We start from the raw sequence: 8575 nt of genomic DNA on the forward strand, positions 1-8575 counted from the left end.
AATTCCACAGGGAATCAATTATATTAGTTTGTCATGCTATACTATTGATACCACATTGATGTTACATGTAACTTTCCTGCTACAATATTAGCTTTAGATTCCAGAATAAGGATATTACATTAGTATTAATTGCCACAGGGAAGCTATTTTATCAATTTTATAATGGATGGTATCATGTAAGTATTTAAAGTCACAAGATACCATTTATATCACTTACATTTTATAGTATTGATTTTATACTAGTATTAAAGTCCACAGGGCAGTTATTATATCACTTTTTGATGCAATAGTATGAGTAAATATTAATATTAAAGGCCAAAGGATTAGGGTTAGCGCCCATGGATTTAATCCCAAGTACTCTCCCCCGAAAAAGATTAAACTATTCTAAAGTAAAACCTTAGGACATGGTTATATTTTCTCAAACTTGTTTAATCATTCATACAGTTAATTACTAGTAACTGACACTCTTAGCTGTATTTTATTATGAACATTTATAACACAAAAATCAAATAGTTCAAACTAATATAAAATTCAAAGTATGTGGGCTGGGGTTGTAACTCAGTGGTAGAGCACTTACCTAGCATGTGTGAGGTGGTAGGTTTGAGCCTGAGCACCACATAAAAATAAATAAATAAAAATGAAGGCATTGTGTCCAACTACAACTAAAAAACTTTAAAAAAATTGAAAGTATGTGCCTCTTTTACATATTTCATGTTGAAGTAATAACATATGTTAACTTATTATATTTTTATGCTGTCACTATGTTCTAGGTATTCCTTCTTAAAACATGATCACTACAGGGGAAAAAATGACATTTTAGAGGTTCTATTTCAACTCATGGTTTAACTTTCCCTAAAGAATGACTTTATTTAAAAAAAAAAAAGTCCTAATACAAATTGACTCACCTGGACTGAATCACTTATCCCAAAGAATCCTTGTCTCTATTTTATTTCTATGCATACCTTTTAGCAACAATATAATCAAATATTTGTCACTGGGACAAATAGTCAAAGAAATAGTCATCTCCTCCAACACCTCTGCAGGAAGTGGTGAGCCAAGAGAAGCAAAGGTGTCAGCTCAGTCCAGGAGTGATAATAGATGCTGCTGTGTTGTGGGAAAACACGCTACCTTTTAGAAATCACAAGGAGCTATGGATGCTCAAATTCTTCATGAGTCTAAATCTAGTTGAAATTCTAAGTAATTTTATTGTCACTAGCTCATCATGAAGCTAATGACAACTAAAGGATCTATGGGGCTAGGGATGTAGCTAAGTGGTAGAAAGATTTCCTAGCATGCAGGAGGCCCTAGGACCAACCCCCAGAACCACAAAAGGAAAAAAAAAGAATTTGTATCTTATTTGTGTAATCAAATAGAAAATGAACAATCATTCCTCTTAAGGAAACATGTTGGACCTAAAACACTTGAGACTCTCAGAATCAAAATACTCTCCTTATAGTGTATTGCATACCTAGACCATCATGAACAGTGGTGTCACATCATAAAGCATGTTCGCATTAAGAATACCATCAAAACAACAAAAAAGGCTTTATTGACTGTTGATAAGAAAAATGAACATAATCTAGCTTAGAAAATTATTAACAAAACATTAGGATAACATTAGGATAAAATGTAATCATGGCATTTCCAACATGAAATAACCCTAAATACTAATAAATATATAATTTCTAAAGAAAGTCAAATTTCTGAAATCAAAAGCAAATTGATACATTTTTAAATAATATTTTGAACAGAGGCAAAACACTTAAAGAGTTCTCCCACAAGAATTCCTTACAACATAAAGTATCATGCTTTGTATGTAAGGAAAAAGAGAACTTTCTGATGAATATAGAACTTTAATAGGACATATGGACATGCTTTCGACATTTTAAAAAAGAAAAAATATCTTTTTTTAAAAAAAACCTTATTTTTAGTAAATGTATCTGAATTACAAAAAAAGCAGCTACTAACTTGTCTCTTACATTTTGTAATGATTTGCATCTCTGGAAATTTCATCTATAGTCGTTTTAAATATCATGAAATATCAATAGTTGACATTAAAAATATCATCATCCCTCTTCTCTTTTAAAACTGATTTGAAATTTTCTTAGAATAATTTCATATGAATTTGGAAGAGGCACTGTGATATATATATATATAACCTTTTTTAAAAAATTTTTATTTTTAGTTGTAGTTGGACACAATACCTTTATTTTATTTACTGATTTTTATGTGGTGCCAAGGATCGAACCCAGGTCCTTGCATGTGGTAGGTGACTGCTCTACTACTGAGCCACAACCCCCGCCCCAATATATGCTCTTTTTAAAGCATACCTTTCATGCTTGAGTCCTGTCAAAGATATCTTCTGTGTATATGGTGCTGGGATGGACTCCATGGCCTCTCACATGCCAGGCAAGTGATTTGCCACTGAGCTGCACATCCAGTCTCCAAAGATACCTTAAAAAGTGCAAATTAATTAAAATCATTTGATTATGAGCATTTTCAAACAATATAATTCTCTCAAACAAAACAATTCTCTCAATCAAAAACAAAGTAAGCTAAAAGTAATTTTTAAAATATTCCTTATTAAAAAATAGAAGTTCACAGAATTAAAAATTCTATAAAAGGCTAGATTTGTGATGCAAAGGCAGATCGTTTGTCTGGCATGTGTTAGGCCCTGGGTTCAATCCTCAGCACCACATATAAATAAACAAAAAAATAAAATAAAAAGATCCACTGACAACTAAAAAAAATTTTAAAAATTCTGTAGAAAACTGAAAGAATATTAATCAAAAACTGAATTGGAAAAACCTACTTCCCAGAACTGCATACCTGAAGGATATAGGGAATTTCTTTACAAAATAACTCTAAAATAAGAAAATGAATCAATTAGCATACAAAACCTTGGACTGGTACTTAGAGTCCTCCCACTGGATGGAATCCTGGGATCATCAGAACTCAAGGCTGACTGTCATCTGCCCTTTAACAAATTCTGATTTTATTTCAAATGTTCACAATCTATAGAGAAAGGTGACTTTTCTAAAGTTATTTTATGGTATATCGAATTCTGATACAGTCAAGATAATTCATCCAATGCAGGATGTTAATGTTTATACAATGGTCGCTATTTGTGCACCATTACAAATATACTGCCAATTAGCATATCAGCCAGGAAGTTGCTCATCCTAGACTAGCAGGAACAGAGTCTGGAAGCGGTGGAGGGAAGGTCAGGAGGAGGAGGGGGCCTGGAAGATGGATGGGGTTTGGAGAAGAGGCAGGGTCTTAAAAACGAGGAGGATTGGGCTGGAGTTATGGCTCCGTGGTAGAGTACTTGCCTAGCATGTGTGAGGCACTGGGTTCAAGCTTTAGCACCACATAAAAATAAACAAACAAAACAAAGGCATTGTGTAAAATGTCTGTAAAACAAAAATGAAAAAATGAGAGAGAGAAAGGTGAGGTCTGCAAGAGGAGCAGGACAGGAAGAAGGGAAAGATCTGGAGGAGAAAAAGGGTCTGAAGGAGAGGGAGAATGAGTCACAAGAGGGCAGGGCTTGGCAGATGGATGGGACCTGAGGGAGGAACAGGCCATAGAACATGAGTAGGACCTAGAGGAGAGGCAGGGTAGGAAGGAGGAGGAAGGTGGTTCAGGAGGACAGGCAGGGCTGAAGAATATATGTGGAGTCTGGAGAAGAGGCAGGGTCTGGAGGGGGAGGCCTGAGCAAGAGGGTCCTGGAGGGGTGGCTTCTTGCTAATTAAACTTTGCACCAAAAGAAAAATGTGTGGCAGTGGTAGCTCAGTGGTAGAGTGCTTGCCTAGCATGTGTGAGGCACTGGGTTTGATCCTCAGCACCACATGAAAATAAATAAAATAAATGTATTGTGCCCTTCTACAACTAAAAAAATTTTTTAAACTACACTAAGCAAAGATTAAAGAAAAAAATGTGGTTCATTATTAAAAATACAGGGGATGTATTTTTAATAAATTCTGGCTTTGTTAGAAGTAATATATTTAAACTTAAGCGACTCAGAAGGCTGAGGCAGAAGGATCTTAAGTTCAAAACCACTCTCAGCAAAAGCAAGGCACAAAGCAATTAAGTGAAACCTTGTTTCTATAGTACAAAATAGGGCCGCCCAACACCAGGCATCTCCTTCAGCTTGCTCTGAGGAGAACGGAACCCCGGAAGTCCCCAGAGACACGACCCATGAGGCTCCCCAGACCAGAAGTCTTCCTCAGACCACTCTGAAGAGAAGAGAACCCCGGGCATCCCTAGAGACGTGACCCAAGAGAGTCCCCACACTGGCGTCTCCTCCAGACTGCTCTGAGAAGGGAACCCTGCGCCTACTTAGAGACATGACCTGTGAGGGTCCCCAACCCTGGCATCTCCCTCAGGAAACCCTGGAAACCCTAGAAACATGCCACATGAAGGTCCCCAAGATATGCGTCCCCCTCAGGCTGTTCTGAGGACAAAGGAACCCTAGGCATTCCTAGAGCCTTGACTCACGAAGTCTCTAAGCCAAGAGTCCGCTGAGGCTGCTCTGAGAAGGGAGCTCCAGGAGTCCATGGAGGCAGGACCCACCTGGGTGTCTCTCTCAATCTGCTCTGAGAAGGGAGCTCTGCCCCTCTCTGTGGAGTGACCCAACACTCCAGTGAGCTGGGGCTCTCCCGGGTTGGTCCTGAGTGGGAAGCCAGCTCTCCTCACTCTCAGGGAAGCAGCATTAAAGATGGCGGTGAGGCCCCACCCCTTCTTGACCACACCCCTTACAGTTCCCTGGTGAATGTCAACACATTCTTCCACCCTCAGCAGTTACTAAATAAAATCTGTTCCCACTGCTGTAACTAGATCTGGATGTGGCACCATTTAGACTAGAATCTCAGGAGAGGAGAAATGGAGTCCAGGAGACCCCCTCCCTGCACTCCACCAGGCCAAGGGCTGCAGCAGCCTGAGTCAGGTGGGCAGAGGAAGGCTTCCACAGGGATTCTAGACCCTCACTCAGGCACCCAAGGGCAGATGCCAGAAATAGACCACCACAAAGGCTTCTGGGACATGTAGTCTTTGAGAAAAAGTGACTTAGCCAGGGTCTGCCCCATTTTAGAATCAGAGATTTTTAAAAACTCTGTTAATTCCCAGCCCAGGGTGAACACTGTAGGAGGGCAGCAGAACCTGAGCTCAGACCAAATTCCCAGTAGCCTCTGAGAGCATTCTAGATCATTCAGTCTGTCCTGCCTGTCCAGCTCTCACCATGGATGCCTCTGGGAGCTGCAGGCTACACAGATTCAGGGTTCTCAGGGATTCTAGACAGTGTAGTCTGGTGCTCTGCTCACACAGTCTTTGCCCTTCAGGACGATGGAAGCTGTATGCCATGTGCTGGCCCAGGCACCCTGGAGAACCCTCAAAGTGGATTCTGGTGTTCTACCCATGCAGCCCTCACCCCAAAAGCCTAGACGATACAAGTAGCACATTTACCCTCATACCCCCAGAATTCTGGGTAGTGCAGTCTTGTATTCTACAATGCAGCCAAGCTGCAGAGGTCTCTGTGAGCTGCAGGCTACTCAGGCATCCCTAGTGATTCTGAACAGTGTAGTCTGGCATTCTGGCCATTCAGCCCTCACTCCAGAAGCCTATGGGGGCTTCAAGTAGCAAATTCACCCTCATACACCCACACAGAATTCTGGGCAGTGTAATCCAGTCTTTATAATGCAGCCCCCACTCCCTACAGAGGTCTCTAGAAATCGCAGGCCACACAGTCACTCAGGCATCCCTAGGTATTTTGGACAGTGTAGTCTGGTGGTCTGCCAATGCAGCCATCACTACAGTGGATTCTGGGAGCTGCAAGCCCCCAAGGATCATGGATATTATAGCCTGGTACTATGTTCAACTGAACAGTGACTATTTAGAGCTCAGAGCCCCCAGGAATTCTGAGTATTGTAGTCATTTCTACTAAGTCAGCCCTGACCACAGAGGTCTCTAAGAGCTGTGGGCCATTGATTATTCTGGGTTGTGCAGTCCATCCTACCTAAGTGGACTTCACCATCAAAGCTCTGGAATCTGTGTAGCACAAGACTGCCTAGACACCCCTGGGAGTCTGTGTAGTGCAATACAAAGCTTTCCCCAGCAGTATTCAAAAGGTAGGTGTCTGGGAGCTGCAGGCCTACAGAGATTCTGGGTAGCATAGTCCTGTCTTCTGCCTCCATAGCCCTCACTGTGGAAGCCTCTGAGAGTTCCAAGCCACATGGACACGGGCACCTCCAAGAATTCTAGGTAGTGTAGTCCAGCTCCCTACCCTGTAGCCCTCACTATTGCAGATACTGAAACTGTGATTCCCCCCTGAGGATTCTGAATAAGGGGGGAATTTTTTGCCTACATGCCCCTACTGCAAGGGCGATGAGAACTGAAGGCCACATGCTTGCCTTGGTACTAAAGACCTCACTGTGGAAGACTCCTAGAATTGCAGGAAACACATTCACTAGTCTGTCCCCAGGAATTGTAGGTATTGTAGTCTGACCTGCGTAATGCACAGGTCTCACTTGGGAGGCCTCTGGGAGTTACAGGCTGCATACTCACCTGGGCAACACACCCCAACAAGGATTCTGGATACTGTAGTTAAGCTCTCAGTCCAACAGTCCTCACAACAGAGGATCCTGACAGCTGCTGGCACTGAGATTTGTGGGTAATATAGTCCTGTGTTTTTCCTACTCACTGCAGAAAATTCTGAAACTAAAATTCCCCCTTAGGATTGTGGGTAATGCAGTTCCATGGTTTGCACACTCACCACAGAGGATGCTGGGAGCTGCAGTCCCTCATGGTTCTAGATAATGCAGTCTAGGTTTTGCCTGCACAGTCCTGCTGAAGATCACAGAAGGTGAAGACCCCATGATTTCCCTGGTACCCTAGATATTCTAGGTAGTGTGCTCTAACAATACAACTGTCACCACAGAAACCTCTGGGACTTATAGGGTTACAGGGTATGTAGGCATCCCCAGAGACTCTGAGCATTGAAGTCTGGCATTCTGAACTTACAATTCTCACCCCAGAAGCTGCTGGGCAGAGCAGCCACCCAAAAGTAACTGGTAGTATAGTTTAATTTTTGTCAGTACAGCCCTCTATGCAGAGGTCTCTGCAAGTTGCAGGTCCCCAAGAATTACGGGTAGCAGAGTCTGTCATTTGACCTCACTGCAGAAGGCTCTGGTAACTGCAATGAAGATTCTGCAGTTACCCAGGATTCAGGTAGTACAATCCATCATAATCTTTGCATCTCTCACCCTAGAGACTCCTGAGAGCTTCTTACTGCATTTTCATGAGCCCTTACCCTCAGGCCCCAATGATACTCCAGGCACTGGGCCCTCCCTGCACCATCTTGAGGGGGCATTTGTGTCTTCAGACACTCAAGCCACACAAAATACATTGACATACCATGATAATCAGCAGCCAAAGCCTCAGTAAGAAATACTGTTGTAAAATAAGTTCTGCTAAAATATTACCTGAGAAAGTAAAGAACATGGCAGAACCTCCTTCTCAGCATATCAGGCAGTACACAAGAAGCTTCTTCCTCATGTTTTCCTCACATGGACTTCAGTCATCCTGAATCCACAGTGGAGTCTCCATGGGTAGGTGTCAGGGAGAAGGAAGCTTTGGTCCTCACCATAGACATATCCACCAGGCATCCCCAGTCCATGGTATCTTTCTAGGTATGTTCCCAGGATAAAAAAAAAAATTCTGTTCTACACCTTAGATAAAGCCCCTAGGAGTCCCTAGATGTGGCGTCTCTTATATGGGTCCCCAGGAAAAGAAAGTTTGATTAGGGCACAGAACACAGCCCCCAAAAGCAGTTGTACAGAGAAGGTTGTTCTGAGTGTCCCCGCTGGCCACTGTGGGCAGTGCAGGATGCTGGGTGCTGGGTGTTCACTGTTCAGAGCTACACCCCCTTGTGCTAGGCAAAGTGAAGCTTTGAAATTCATAGTTCTGACTATTCCATGTAATGATTTTTCAAATCAAAAAGAAATAGAGCCCAGCATCCTATGTCTTGATCAGAATGGATGGAGATAGCAAGCAGCAAAGTACATGACCCATAGACAAAATTTCAATGATTTCCTATATTTCAGCCATCATGTAGGGGAAACAGTGAAATTTATAAACTGGAATAAGAAACATTTTAAAGCATTAATATTTAAAATAGAGACCCCAAATTTGAAGTACTTACATGTAAGTCTTAAAGTACAACCCTACTTTCAGAAAATCTTCTAATGTTTATAAAGATATCAAATGAAATATAAATAAATGCAGAGATAGTCTTTGCTCAGGTCTCAATAATATAATTAAGATGAAATTATCTCAAACCTGATCTGAAGATTCAGTGCATTCCAGAAATTCCCAAGAAGCTGTTTATAAACCTAGACTAGACAGCACTGATCACAAAAGAACACACTTCAAGAAGCCACACATAAGGATGCGAGAACCTAACAAAATACTCCCTAGACTTGAATTTAAAATGGGAAACTGTAAAACTCCAGAAAATGTGCATGACCACATGTTTCATGATAAGGTTTTATATGCAGCCCCTGCAAAAAAATCCATAAAAGCT

General features: G+C 41.6%; 1 long non-coding RNA gene across 1 annotated transcript in view; it reads right to left on the bottom strand.

Moving 5' to 3' along the window:
- The window catches only part of LOC144370557 (uncharacterized), a 30251-nt gene extending 21935 nt beyond the window's left edge, over window positions 1–8316 (bottom strand). Inside the window, exons 1-2 of the long non-coding RNA XR_013430475.1 lie at window positions 7476–8316; window positions 2331–2454 (exon numbers count right to left, since the gene is read on the bottom strand). This is a non-coding gene — a long non-coding RNA (uncharacterized LOC144370557). The remainder of the gene's footprint in view (window positions 1–2330; window positions 2455–7475) is intronic.
- Window positions 8317–8575: the final 259 nt, after the last annotated feature.

The sequence above is a fragment of the Ictidomys tridecemlineatus genome, chromosome 14, assembly GCF_052094955.1.
Source record: "Ictidomys tridecemlineatus isolate mIctTri1 chromosome 14, mIctTri1.hap1, whole genome shotgun sequence".
NCBI lineage: Eukaryota > Metazoa > Chordata > Mammalia > Rodentia > Sciuridae > Ictidomys > Ictidomys tridecemlineatus.